This window comes from Anomaloglossus baeobatrachus, chromosome 4, assembly GCF_048569485.1.
Source record: "Anomaloglossus baeobatrachus isolate aAnoBae1 chromosome 4, aAnoBae1.hap1, whole genome shotgun sequence".
NCBI lineage: Eukaryota > Metazoa > Chordata > Amphibia > Anura > Aromobatidae > Anomaloglossus > Anomaloglossus baeobatrachus.
The window spans coordinates 634310678-634325668 of NC_134356.1; the positions used below are offsets into that span (position 1 = coordinate 634310678).

Consider the following 14991-nt stretch of genomic DNA (forward strand, 5'->3'; position numbering starts at 1 on the left):
GGCAGCATCATGGTTTGGGCCTGCTTTTCTTCAGCAGGGACAGGGAAGATGGTTAAAATTGATGGAAAATGTATGGAGCCAAATACAGGACCATTCTTGAAGAAAACCTGTTGGATTCTGCAAAAGACTTGAGACTGGGATGGAGATTTGTCTTCCAACAAGAAAATGATCCCAAACATAAAGCAAAATCTACAATGGAATGGTTCACAAATAAACGTATCCAAGGCTTAGAATGGCCAAGTCACAGTCCTGACCTGAATCCAATCGAGAATCTGTGGAAAGAGCTGAAAACTGCTGTTCACAAACGCTCTCCATCCAACCTCACTCAGCTCCAGCTGTTTGCAAAGGAAGAATGGGCAAGAATTTCAGTCTATCGATGTGCAAAACTGATAGACACATACCCCAAGCCACTGCAGCTGTAATCGCAGCAAAAGGTGGCGCTACAAAGTATTAACTTAGGCCCGTTTCACACGTCAGTGATTTCATAGGACGTTTTTCATGGTCCGTTTTATACGTCCGTGTGTCCGTATGTGTCATCCGTGTGTCATCCGTGTGCTGTCCGTGAGTCCGTTTTTTTAACGTCCGTGTGTCATTCGTGAAATCGGTGCCAGAAAAAAACGGATGATGTTGTAATTTAGTGTTTTATCTAGAAAATGTGTATGAAATTAGGAATTAGTGTTTAAAGACCTGCCCAGAGGCTTTCACCTGGTCATTTCAGTTAACATTTGTGTGTTGGTGGTGTTTTCGGTACTTGCTGCTTTGCAGATATGTCACTTTCAAATGAGGCATTGATGTGGTTGTGCTGGTTGGTGTCTCGGCGAATAAGAGTTTGGCGCAGGGCTGTATTTTGCCTTCGTGCTGCCCTAGGCACTTTAAGTGGTCACGCCCCTTATTGACAACGTAAAACTGAGTTTTCGCACACGACATCTGTTTAAGGCAGATCTACTCTGTAAAACACTTTAAGGCTATGTGCGCACGTTGCGTACAGTTCACTGCAGAAATTTCTGCAGCGATCTGAAGAGCACATGTGCGCTTCTAATCGCTGCAGAAAATGTCCATAGTGAGCGCCGATTCCATGCGCTCTGCCTGCAGCTCCTCCCATAGACAGAGCAGGAGCTGCCGGCAAAGCGCAGGAAAGAAGTGACATGTCACTTCTTTTTACGCAGCGCTTCGGCAGTAGCTGAAGCGGTGCGCTCTAAAACGCCATGTGCGCACGGCCCCTGCACAATCTCCATAGACTGTGCAGGGGACGCAGGACGCATGCAGTTACGCTGCGCTACAAAGCGCAGCGTAACTGCATGTATTTGCGCAACGTGCGCACATAGCCTAAAAAGTATCAATGAGAAACGAAGGGCACTAACCCCCCCCCCCAATGGGGATCACCACGGGCACATCAAAACATAGCATGAGTATAAAATATTCCCACCACACCGTCCCCACTTATATACTGTGACTGTCACACTGCCCCTAATAAACTACACACTGCCCTCCCTTATAAATTATACCCACCACACCTTCCTCAATTATGAAATGTGATCTGCACATTGACCTCACACCATGCTGCCCCCTCCTCACAGTGTCCCATGCATGCTGCCCCCTCCTCACAGTGTCCCATGCATGCTGATCCCTCCTCACAGTGTCCCATGCATGCTCCCCCCTCCTCACAATGTCCCATGCATGCTGCCCCCTCCTCACAGTGTCCCATGCATGCTGCCCCCTCCTCACAGTGTCCCATGCATGCTGCCCCCTCCTCACATTGTCCCATGCATGCTGCCCCCTCCTCACAGTGTCCCATGCATGCTGCCCCCTCCTCACAGTGTCCCATGCATGCTGCCCCCTCCTCACAATGTCCCATGCATGCTGCCCCCTCCTCACAGTGTCCCATGCATGCTGCCCCCTCCTCACAGTGTCCCATGCATGCTGCCCCCTCCTCACAATGTCCCATGCATGCTGCTCCCTCCTAACAATGTCCCATGCATGCTGCCCCTCCTCACAATGTCCCATGCATGCTGCTCCCTCCTAACAATGTCCCATGCATGCTGCCCCCTCCTCACATTGTCCCATGCATGCTGCCCCCTCCTCACAGTGTCCCATGCATGCTGCCCTCTCCTCACAGTGTCCCATGCATGCTGCCCCCTCCTCACAGTGTCTCATGCATGCTGCCCCCTCCTCACAATGTCCCATGCATGCTGCCCCCTCCTCACAATGTCCCATGCATGCTGCCCCCTCCTCAGTGTCCCATGCATGCTGCCCCCTCCTCACAGTGTCCCATGCATGCTGCCCCCTCCTCACAGTGTCCCATGCATGCTGCCCCCTCCTCACAATGTCCCGTGCATGCTGCCCCCTCCTCACAGTGTCCCGTGCATGCTGCCCCTCTCCATGAGCTCCTAATGCTGCCTTCCTCTTTTCCATAATGACACCTCCATGCTGCCCCATTCATCATACTAAGACCACCACACTAGCGCTTATGCTGAGACCCACACACACACACACACACTACCCCACTCTTGATATTGACTCCCCTACATTGCTCCACTCCATACTGAGCCCACACATGCTGCCCCTTCTCCATAATGAGCTCCCAATGCTGCCCCCCTCTTATTCTGAGTCCTTACACTCCCCCCCCATCGATATTGTCATTGCTGTATCCCTCAACCCTTGTCCTCTGTCTCTAGCATTGGTCCCTCTCTCCCATTCCCCCAGCAGCAGCCTCTCTCCCCCCGCCTCCAGCAACAGTCTCTCCCCCAGCAACAACCTCTCTCCCCCCAGCGTCCCCCAGCATCAGCCTCTCTCCCCCCAGCATCAGCCTCTCTCCCCCCAGCCTCCCTCAGCATCAGCCTCCCTGCTCCCAGCTTACCCCAGCATCAGCCTCTCTCCTCCCAGCCTCCCCCAGCATGAGCCTCCTCCAGCATCAGCCTCTCTCCTCCCAGCCTCCCCCAGCATGAGCCTCCTCCAGCATCAGCCTCTCTCCTCCCAGCCTCCCCCAGCATGAGCCTCCTCCAGCATCAGCCTCTCTCCTCCCAGCCTCCCCCAGCATCAGCCTCCCTGCTCCCAGCATCAGCCTCCCCCCTCCCAGCCTCCCCCAGCATCAGCCTCCCTCCTCCCAGCCTCCCCCAGCATCAGCCTCCCTCCTCCCAGCATCAGCCTATCTCCTCCCAGCCTCCCACAGCATCAGCCTCTCTCCTCCCAGCCTCCCACAGCATCAGCCTCTCTCCTCCCAGCCTCCCACAGCATCAGCCTCTCTCCTCCCAGCCTCCCACAGCATCAGCCTCCCTCCTCCCAGCCTCCCACAGCATCAGCCTCCCTCCTCCCAGCCTCCCCCAGCATCAGCCTCCCTCCTCCCAGCCTCCCCCAGCATCAGCCTCCCTCCTCCCAGCCTCCCCCAGCATCAGCCTCCCTCCTCCCAGCCTCCCCCAGCATCAGCCTCCCCCAGCATCAGCCTCCCTTCTCCCAGCCTCCCCCAGCATCAGCCTCCCTCCTCATCAGCCTCCCTCCTCATCAGCCTCCCTCCTCATCAGCCTCCCCCTCCCCCTCCCAGCCTCCCCAAGCATCAGCCTCCCTCCTCCCAGCCTCCCTCAGCATCAGCCTCCCTCCTCCAAGCCTCACCTTCCCCCTCCCAGCCTCCCCCAGCATCAGCCTCTCTCCTCCCAGCCTCCCCCAGCCTCAGCCTCCCTCCTCCCAGCCTCCCCCAGCATCAGCCTCCCTCCTCCCAGCCTCCCCCAGCATCAGCCTTCCTCCTCCCAGCCTCCCCCAGCATCAGCCTCCCTCAGCATCAGCCTCCCTCCTCCAAGCCTCCCTCAGCATCAGCTTCCCTCCTCCAAGCCTCACCCTCCCAGCTTCCCCCAGCATCAGCCTCTCCTCCCAGCCTCCCCCAGCATCAGCCTCCCTCCTCCCTCAGCATCAGCCTCCCTCCTCCAAGCCTCCCTCAGCATCAGCTTCCCTCCTCCAAGCCTCACCCTCCCAGCCTCCCCCAGCATCAGCCTCTCTCCTCCCAGCCTTCCCCATCATCAGCCTCCCCCAGCCTTAGCCTCCCTCCTCCCCCAGCCTCCCTCCTCCAAGTCTCCCTCAGCATCAGCTTCCCTCCTCCAAGCCTCCCCCTCCCCCTCCCAGCATCAGCCTCCCTCAGCATCAGCCTCCCTCAGCATCAGCCTCCCCCTCCCAGCCTCCCCCAGAATCAGCCTCTCTTCTCCCAGCCTCCCCCCCAGCTTCAGCCTCTCTCTCCCCCCAGCCTCAGCCTCTCTCTCCCCCCAGCCTCCCCCCCAGCCTCAGCCTCTCTCCCCCCAGCCTCAGCCTCCCTCTCTTCCCAGCCTCCCCCCAGCCTCAGCCTCTCTCCCCCCAGCCTCAGCCTCCCTCTCTTCCCAGCCTCCCCCCAGCCTCAGCCTCTTTCTCTTCCCAGCCTCTCTCTCTTCCCAGCCTCCCCCCAGCCTCAGCCTCTCTCTCTTCCCAGCCTCCCCCCAGCCTCAGCCTCTCTTCCCAGCCTCCCCCCAGTCTCAGTCTCTCTCTCTTCCCAGCCTCAGACTCTCTCTCTTCCCAGCCTCCCCTCAGCCTCTCTCTTCCCAACCTCAGCCTCTCTCTCTCTTCCCAGCCTCCCCCCAGCCTCTCTCTCTTCCCAGCCTCCCTCTCTTCCCAGCCTCCCCCCAGCCTCTCTCTCTTCCCAGCCTCCCCTTGCATGATTACAGTGGACAAAAAGAGGCATCGCAATTTGCAACGATCATCAACTAACCTGTAAGGAGCCCATACATTCTAGGCTCTGCCTCTGCCTTACCTGCTCCGGTGCCCGCCGCCCTGCTCTGGCTGGCTCCTCTTCTGGCTTGCTCCAGCTGCAGACGCGTCCTCCTCCGCGGCGTGTGTCATCTGCAGGATTGGACGCTGCAGCACGGGGCAGTGAGCTGACTGTCGCGCCCGCGCGCCTCTGACCCCGGAAGTGCAGGCCATGGAACTTCCGGGGTTAGTCAGCTCACTATGCCTGGCGCCCGCCATGTATTTAAATAGACAGCAGAAGTGCGCCTGTCCTCCCTGCCAACACCCCCCCCCCCCCCCGGAACACAGCCGAGTGTAACGGAGGGAGGGACAGGGGGCGGGGATGTAAAAAAAAAAAAAATGTATATATATTTTTATTTTTTTTTTTTTTTTTTTTTTTTTTGCTGCCAGAAAGTGCCGCCCCCCGCAACGTGCCGCCCTAGGCACGGGACCACGGCTGCCTAGTGGCAAATACGGCCCTGGTTTGGCGCAATATGATTAGGGGACAACCTCAGCAGCCCAAAAGACTATGGGTTCACCCCTTAGTCTTGCAACGTGAAGCATATGGCCATTTCCACACATTGTATGGTGAACTTCGCAAATTTCCTGTGAAGTTTCATGCTTTTTGTCGCCTGTCAATTCATAGTTTTGATGAACTGCTTGATCTTTTGCGCCCTGATCTTGTCCGGCAAGATACTTGCATGCGACTAAGCATTTCTCCTGAGGAGTGTCTGCTTGTGACTCTGAGGTATGTACATCTTGAACATTGTGCCATGTTTGCACTATGTTTAGTTTTTGTGTGGGTGGGGGCTTATTTTATCCTGGTTTTGCAGGATATACTTTACTTCTAACCACACTTTTTTTTGGCTTTTTACCTTTTTTTTTTCCTTCTGGGTGGGTTTTTTGATTTGTGTTTTTGGATGATAGAAAATTTGTTACATTTTCTAGCAACTACTGCCACCTTGAAAATGAGATGTCAGCTGAACATCAAAGCTAACAACAAAAAAAATCATATTGCCTTTCAAAATGTAATACCTACTGGGTCTGTTTGTCAATTTTAAAGGTACACATTCAACATTGAATGTCTTAGGCTAGTTTCACACTTGCGTTGGACGGGATCCGTAGCATTGCGTTGTGTGACGGATGTAACGGATGTGTTGCATATAGTGGCACAACGGATGCTACGGATCGTACAAAATAACGCAATCCGTTATAGGTTTTTTTCCTTGACTTTACACATCTGAGCATGCGCAGTTGTGTAAAGACGGATGCGTTAACGGAATCCGTCAAATGACGGATTCTAACGGAATCCGCCACCATAGGCGTCCATTATAAAAACAACGGACACCAACGGAATCCTGCAGGTTGCGTTTTTTTGAAGTGCAGAAAAACGCTACATGCAGCGTTCCATCCGCCCGACGGTCACTGACGGTCAGCGTCAAAACAACTGATGCGCCGCGGGGCGGATGCAATGCAAGACCATCCATTGCTATCCGTAGCTAATAGACGTCTATGAGGCATATAACGGTTTCCTGCAATGGTTACCGTAATTCCTCAAGGCTGCGGATAGCAACGGACGCCGTCCAACGCAAGTGTGAAAGTAGCCTAACTCAAATAAAAATAAGTGCATGGTCATCAAGGGGGAGCTTAATCATTACACTTGACCTTCCAATCTGATGTTTTGGGCCCAAATTCATCTGATAAACTCTTTGTTTCCAGATGGCTTTTGTTTCAGTGCAAGACAGTGAATGTTGAACATATATGGGAATTAACTATGTGGCAAGTTGGCTTGCAAAGATTAGACACCCAGTGATCCACTGTGCACCTTTACATTTTTCATAAAACTAGTATGTGCTGATATCTTCACCACAATTTAAAGGGATTAAATTTAGTCTGGCTTTGGGATGCCTTATCACTAAGGCTAGTTTCACACTTGCGCTATTTTAACGGAATCGGGTTTCGTCAATAATGTAGTACAGTTCATTTATTTACAGTGGAAGCGTGACATCGTGTGGACACATACGGGTACTGCATGACACACACACGCAGCATAGTAACGCGCTTCCACTGTAAATAAATGAACTGTACTACATTACTGACGGATTCCGTTTGCGTCAAAACAACGCAAGTCTGAAACTAGCCTAACTCTATCCATCCTTAGCCAAATTTTTAAAATGAATTTGAGAACCTAATGTAGACCAGGTGGTGTGACCGTCTCATGTGCAGGTGATTTACTTCTGGCCTGTGCAATGCTCAGGCAATCTTGCAAAATGTAAAAGTTTAGTGCACGCTCAAACTCATTTTTTGAAAAGGGCCTACAAAACTCAATAACTACTTAAGCCAATATTTTTGGTTTAGATTTGTCCCTTTATGGGTTTGTCTTTTTTTTCAATTTTTTTTTTAAAGGATATTGTGTGGGTTTTTTTAAAAACATTTGTTCATAATTAAAGGGATCAGTTAAGTCAAAACCATCAAGTTATTTGGATCTTGTTCATGCATGTTTTCCATTTACTGGGTCAAAATTTGCATCAAGTCAACAAATTGTAGTGGTGTTTTATTTTATCCAAACAATTAAAAAAAAAACAAAAAAAAAAACAAATTGCAAGCCTACTGGTGATTCCACGGCTAGGGTAAAAATTCTAGTTTTATACTGGCACGTCTTTTTGCCTCCCTGTATTCAAGGCAATATTTTTTTAATTTTGTTTCATTTTGTATTTGTTAACAGTCTTTTCAACTGACTTCCCCTATTAACCCCTTCACGACCAAGGACGGATCTTTCCGTCATGGCGGAATCGCGGCACCGGAGCCTCCGGTGACTGCGATCGGCTAACAAAAACCGCAGATTCGGGGAGGAGGGGACCTGTTCCTGACCTCAGGAGGGGTGGTGCCTCCTCCCCGGACATACGGAGGCTGTGATTGGCTGACGAACGCCGCTCAACCAATCACAGCCACTGTAATGTTCCAGCCATTTAAAATGACTGAAACATTGAAATCCAGCCCTGGCCAGTGCAGCTGTAGCACTGGCCATTGGCTGGAGCTGGGTGACCTCACTGGATCACCCTCCCCCAGCTCCAGTAGCTCTGATTGGAGAGATCGGCCTTGTGACCGATTTCTCCAATCACAGTGGACCTGTTGCCGGTGACCGCCCCCATCAGCTTCACTTGTCGTCCCTGCAGCACGCCAGCACAGTGAGTGTACACAGTGCAATGGCAGGGCGACAAGCTCCGGTCCCATGCTGTTATGAGACCGGAGCATGGGACCCGGAAATTGCCGCGCTGCCGTTGCACTGTATGAAACCGGCGAAAAGCCTCCCGATCCGCCGCCGCCGCTGCCCTCCGTGATCTGCCACCTGTCTCCCCGATCTCCTGCCCGCACCCCCACCCCTCGTATCTGCTGCCCGCACCCTCACCCCCACACCTCCCGATCCGCTGCCGCCGCCCTCCTTCTGCCACAGTGCCACCGCTCCCTCTGATCTGCAGCCCGGCCCCTCCCCCTCGTGATCGGTGCCCGCCCCCTCCCCTCCGTGATGTGCTGCTCGCCCCCTCCCCTACGTGATGTGCTGCACACTCCCCCCACCTCTCACCCCCGTGGTCAGCTACCCGCCCCCTCCCCTGTCACCCCCGTGATGTGTGCTCCCTCCCCTGTCACCCCCGTGATGTGCGCTCCCTCCCCTGTCACCGCCGTGATGTGCGCTCCCTCCCCTGTCACCGCCGTGATGTGCGCTCCCTCCCCTGTCACCGCCGTGATGTGCGCTCCCTCCCCTGTCACCGCCGTGATGTGCGCTCCCTCCCCTGTCACCGCCGTGATGTGCGCTCCCTCCCCTGTCACCGCCGTGATGTGCGCTCCCTCCCCTGTCACCGCCGTGATGTGCGCTCCCTCCCCTGTCACCCCCGTGATGTGCGCTCCCTGCCCTGTCACCCCCGTGATGTGCGCTCCCTCCCCTGTCACCGCCGTGATGTGCGCTCCCTCCCCTGTCACCCCCGTGATGTGCGCTCCCTCCCCTGTCACCGCCGTGATGTGCGCTCCCTCCCCTGTCACCGCCGTGATGTGCGCTCCCTCACCTGTCACCGCCGTGATGTGCGCTCCCTCCCCTGTCACCGCCGTGATGTGCGCTCCCTCCCCTGTCACCCCCGTGATCTGTGCTCCCTCCCCTGTCACCACCGTGATGTGTGCTCCCTCCCCTGTCACCGCCGTGATCTGTGCTCCCTCCCCTGTCACCCCCGTGATCTGTGCTCCCTCCCCTGTGATGTGTGCTCCCTCCCCTGTCACCGCCGTGATCTGTGCTCCCTCACCTGTCACCCCCTTGATCTGCGCTCCCTCCCCTGTCACCCCCGTGATCTGTGCTCCCTCACCTGTCACCCCCGTGATCTGTGTTCCCTCCCCTGTCACCCCCGTGATCTGTGCTCCCTCCCCTGTCACCCCCATGATCTGTGCTCCCTCACATGTCACCCCCGTAATCTGCGCTCCCTCCCCTGTCACCCCCGTGATCTGCGCTCCCTCCCCTGTCACCCCCGTGATCTGTGCTCCCTCACCTGTCACCCCGTGATCTGTGCTCCCTCGCCTGTCACCCCCGTTATCTGTGCTCCCTCACCTGTCACCCCGTAATCTGCTGTCCGCTCTCCCTCCACCTCTCACCCCCGTGATCTGCGCTCTGCTCACCTATCTCCCCCGTGATCTGCGCTCCCTCACCTCTCACCCCCGTGATCTGTGCTCTGCTCACCTGTCTCCCCCGTGATCTGCGCTCCCTCACCTCTCACCCCCGTGATCTATGCTCTGCTCACCTGTCTCCCCCGTGATCTGCGCTGCGCTCCCTCTCCCACCTCTCACCCTCCCCGATCTGCTGCCTCCTTCATCTCCTGTGATCCTGCTGCCTAGATCCATCCTGTAGGGTAACTATCCCCAATCTCACCTCCCACTCCCCTTCCTTCCCATCCCCCCTCCCCCCATCCTCTGCCGCTCCTGCATCCACTGCGCACTCTCCCATCCGCCCCCACCCTATCCCAGCCGCCGCCATCTCACATTCACAGATGTTCCCTTTATATGCCGCTGTTCCTAATCTGCCGCCCCCCAATCTGCCGCTGTTCTGATCCATCCTGTAAGTATTGTTCGTGGCTCTTTTCTAACTATCCCCAATCGCATCTCCCACTCCCTCTCCCCCCCCCTCCTCCCCCACCTGCCTGCCGCCAATTGCTGAACAGCTACGTGATTGGCTGATCAGGTACGTAATTGTTGCTCTAGTTTTTGCTTTTTTTTGTGCACCCCAAATAAAACATGTACAATTAGGTACCTGATCAGCAATCGTCCTGCAGTCGTACTCGACTTTGGACAGGACTTCTTTTTTCCATCCCACCTAGTCCCCCCCCCCCCCTTTTTTGCAGAACATTTGTGTGTGCGCCCTATTTTTTTTTCTATGCCATGGGGGTCTAGTTTCCAAACTGGGGTCACATGTGGGGGAGCTCCACTCTTTCGGCACCTCAGGGGGTCTCCGAACACAACATGGAATATGCTAATTATCCCAGACAATTTTGCGTTTGAAACGTCAAATGAAGCTCCTTGCATTCTGAGCCCTGCTGTGCGCCCAAACATTTCATTTCCACCACATATGAGATGTCTGTGTACTCAGGAGAAATTGCACAATACATTTTATGGTGCAATTTTTCCTGATACCCTTGTGAAAAAAAAAGTTACCTGGTTGAAGTAACAATTTTGTGGTAAAAAAAAAAATTTTTATTTGCACGGCTCAACTCTATTAACTTTTGTGAAGCTCCCAGAGGTTCAAAGTGCTCAATAAACATCTAGATAAATGCCATGAGGTGTCTAGTTTCCAAAATGGGGTCACATATGGGGGAGCTCCACTGTTTCGGCACCTCAGGGGCTCTCCAAACGCAACATGGTGCGGCTAACGATTCTAGCTAATTTTCTGTTCAAAAAGTCAAATGGCGCTCCTTCCCTTCCGAGTCCTGCCGTGCGCCCAAACAGTGTTTTCTCGCCACATATGAGGTATCTGCGTGCTCAGAAGAAATTGCCCAACACATTTTGGGGGTTCATTTAATCCTACTACCCTTGTGAATATGCAATATTTGAGGCTAAATTAACATTTTTGTTGCAAAAAGTAAAATGTTTATTTTTTCCTTCCACATTGCTTTAGTTACTGTGAAGCACCTGAAGGGTTAATAACCTTCTTGAATGTGGTTTTGAGTAGCCTGAGGGGTGCCGTTTTTGGAATGGTGTCACTTTTGGGTGTTTTGTGTCATGTAGACCTCTCAAAATCACTTCAAATGTGATGTGGTCCCTAAAAAATGTGGCTTTGTAAATTTTGTTGTAAAAATGAGAAATTGCTCATAAACTTTGAACCCCTATAACTTCCTTACATTTTTTTTTTTTCCCCCAAATTGTTCTGATGTAAAGTAGACATGTGGGAAATGTTATTTATTAATTATTTTGTGTCATATGTCTCGTTGGTTTTAGAGCATAAAAATTAAAAGTTTGAAAATTACAAAATTTTCAAAATGTTCGCGAAATTTTCGTTTTTTTCACAAAGAAACGCAAAAAATATCGGTCTAAATTTACCACTAACATGAAGCCCAATATGACACGAGAAAACAGTCTCAGAATCACCGGGATCCGTTGAAGCGTTCCAGAGTTATAACCTCATAAAGTGACACTGGTCAAAATTGCAAAAAATGGCCTGGTCTTTAGGGTCAAAATAGGCTTGGGGCTGAAGGGGTTAACTTACTTTTTTGCATTTGTTTTTCTAATTTATATATTTTTTTGTTTTTTAACAATTTCAGATTTCTCGCAACTGGCAATTCTTTTGTTTCACTCCATTTTGAGTTTCTCCTTGGCACATCAACTATATCTGGGATTGTGCGCAATACCTGTGATGTAATTTGGGACAATCTCAAGAGCTGGGTGATGCCTCAGCCAACCACACATGACTGGGTGAGGATTGCCCATGGTTTCATGGAAGCAGCAAAATTTCCACACTGTATTGGAGCACTAGATGGCAAGCACATTCGTGTTAAAAAGCCACCAAATTCAGGATCCCGTTACTTCAATTACAAAAAGTATTTTTCGGTTATTCTTATGGCTTTGGCTGACAGTAAATACTGTTTTGTAATTGCAGATATCGGTGCCTATGGGTGTGCGTCTGATGCTCGCATCTTTCGTGCTTCCAGGTTTGCACGTCGTCTTAATGACATGAACCTTGCCCTTCCACAGCCACGTGCACTTCCACAGACCTCTGGGCTGCTTGAACCCTTTATTATGGTTGCTGATGAGGAATTTGCGCTCTCGAAACATGTCCTTCGGCCATTTCCACGTAGAGGTATGGACACCCGCAAGCGCATTTTTAACCAATGACTGACCAAAGCCGTCGTTTTGCGGAGTGTGCTTTTGGGATACTTACCTCGAAATGGCGTCTTTTCCTGAGCACAATTCAAATGCATCCTGAAAATGTCAAAGCTGCCTTGAAGGCAGCTGTTCTTCTTCATAATTTTTGTTGTCTCTAGGATCAATTCTTGGCTGATGAGGAGTCGTTGAGGGAGTTAAACATGCCCTTACAACAGGACATACAACATGGTACACAAGAAAGCCCTTCTGGTCTTCATGTCCGGAATATTTTTGCAGATTATTTTGTTTTGCCCGAGGGCTTTGTACCATGGCAATTGCAGGAGAATCTGTAATTATTGTTTTAAAAGTTTAGGCTTTTTGTGTCTCCTTTTTGATTTGGCTTTTTTATTTTCACAAATTTGGTTTAGTTAGGGACTCGCAAGAAAATGAGGACCCTTGACGTGGGTTGCGAGCTTAAGATTTTGTGTTTTTCTATTTAAAGGGTCTTGTTTGACCAATGTTAAACACAGAAATCAACAAATACCTCATGATTTTTATCACAATCATTTATTGTTAGACTAATTTTTATGAAAAAATATTAAAAAATTGTATTGACCATGTTTTTTTTTGTTTATCTTTAAAAAATAACCAAACCACATGGCGATAATGGTTAATCCCAGCAGGTGGCTTAATATGGGTGGATAAACCAAAGGCATGCGTTGCCCTGTCCCAAGACAAATTTAATGAAGGTAACAGGGTGACGGTCTATTAGGAGCGCTAGAAAACAAGAGGACTAGGGGACTCAAAATACAAGGACTTTATACTGGCTATTAGAGGGATTTAAATTATTAAAAAGTCCATCTATTGTAATTCCCCTACTCATCCTGTTTCGTAGCACTCCTAATTGACCGTCACCCCATTACCTTCACTTGTAATATCTGCTTGTGGGATTATTGGCAGGAGCTGCTCTGCAAAGTAAGTAAGTAAGTAAGTAAGTAAGTGTGTCGCCCGGGGACCAGGGGTACTCAGATCCGGGCCACAGGGTCAGTTCTGTGGGTATCACGGTGGCGTGACCCGGTCTGTGATCCCAGGCTCCACAGTAAAAGGGGATTTGGGTAAGGGAGATTGTCCGTGACGCCACCCACGGTTGTGGTGAGGTTGTGACACCACCGCTGCTCTGGACGGGGATCCCGGGAGCGATGACAGGGAGCAGCGTAGTTGTTATGTCCCCTCCGTGGGTAGGGGGGGGTTGGTTGTCCCGGGGCCCGGTGATGGGGTAGGCAGGGAGCAGGGCGCAGTGCGGTGCCCGAGGGCACGGGTGTACTCACAAGAAAGTCACACGGAGTCACTGGTAAACTAGGAATTGCCGGTGTCCGCAGCCTTCGGTACGGGGGTGTTAGTGTCCCACACACGGTGCAGCAGCCCTTGTTGTTCTTTCCCTGCAGCCAAGTGTCTTTCTCTCCACTCTCTTCCTCTTTCTCCTCAGCCGGGAACGGGGAATCCACTCTCCTGTAGTGATCCGGGTACCCAGGTACCGAGGGGCCACCGCCCTGCTCCGGCTACCTGTTCTGGCCCCTTCCTCACTACGGCCTGTCCCGGCCCTTTCAGAGCACGCTTCACCTCACTCCCAGACTGGGAGCTACCACCTCAGACTTCCGTCCTGTCTCCTCTCCACACACTCTCTGCTCCAGCCCCTCCCCTCTCCTCTGCTTTTCTCTTACCCTGGGGGCTGTGCTTTGTCTGGCTGCACCGGTGTGAGATCAGATTACCAAGGAGGATTAACTCTTTCTGTGACAACCTGGCTGTGCCAGGGCGTCACATAAGTGCCACACATTACTTACTAGGACCCACACTTGCTGATACTGGGCTTGCTCTGGCTGTTCTGAGCTTGCTCTGGCTTGCTCCGGCTGTTCATGAGCTGCGGTGATGTCCGTTTGCTCGTGGCCCCATGGCCAGCCTGGAAGGAATTGACATGCACCGGCTTCCCGGGATCCTTGCGTGCCCCTGTGGATTTTGAATTCATTATCCGAGGTTGTGCAAGGGTGCACAACCTTCTAAGGTGATTAGCCTTCGGGCATTATCCCAGTTCTGCCTTACCACCAGGTGCTATCCAGCACATCCTCCTTCTTTTTTTTTTTATTCCAAGACAAATTTAGTCATTGCAAACCTAAGAAGCTGCTTGCTTCCATTATACATGTTCTGGCACTTTCCGTCACATAGGCCTCTCCTGTTATAATGGCCCCATGACAGAGGGCAATGTTGGCCTACCTCTGCCCCAAAATATTTTGGCCACATTTTTTTTTACACAAAAATTTAGATATAAAGCCATACGTCAAAAAATTTGCTCAAATTTTTTTATTCAAACAAAAACATTTAAACTCAAATGCACCACTAATATTTTGGTTACATAACCAAACAAAAATGGTATTACCATATTTTTTTTTTAAAAAATACACATTAGGTTATATGATGCTCCACAAAATCAAACTATAAAAGGTTCTAAACAAAAGAATGGGTTTTGTCTTATAGTCTGGTGGTGTATTACCGGAGGAGGTGGCAGCGGTGGTCGCTTGGGGTCACAGGTTGCAAGGGCAGTGGTTCTCCCACATGCTGTTCAACAAACTGACAGCTGTGCTGGTGAAGTGGTGGCTGAAGGGGAAGCTGTGATGGTGCTTGAGCAGCTGTGCTGGGGCTTGGGCTGCAGCATTGGTGGGCGGAGAGGGCTTCAAAGAAATGGCGGCTGGAGTCGGCACGTGAGCAGATTGAGCTCTTGGCTCTATAGCAAGCAGAGATATCATATGCTTAAGCGCCACCTCTGCACACCTTCTTATTAAGTCCACTGCTGACAGATGAATGGAGCGGAGGTGGCGCATGTGCTGAAAAATACTTTAGCCAAGAGCTCCATCTGTGCACGCACTG

The 14991-nt window shown here is 51.7% G+C and overlaps 1 pseudogene; it reads left to right on the forward strand.

The window, feature by feature from the left end:
- Positions 1–5234: 5234 nt before the first annotated feature.
- Positions 5235–12251, forward strand: LOC142302720 (uncharacterized; annotated as a pseudogene).
- Positions 12252–14991: the final 2740 nt, after the last annotated feature.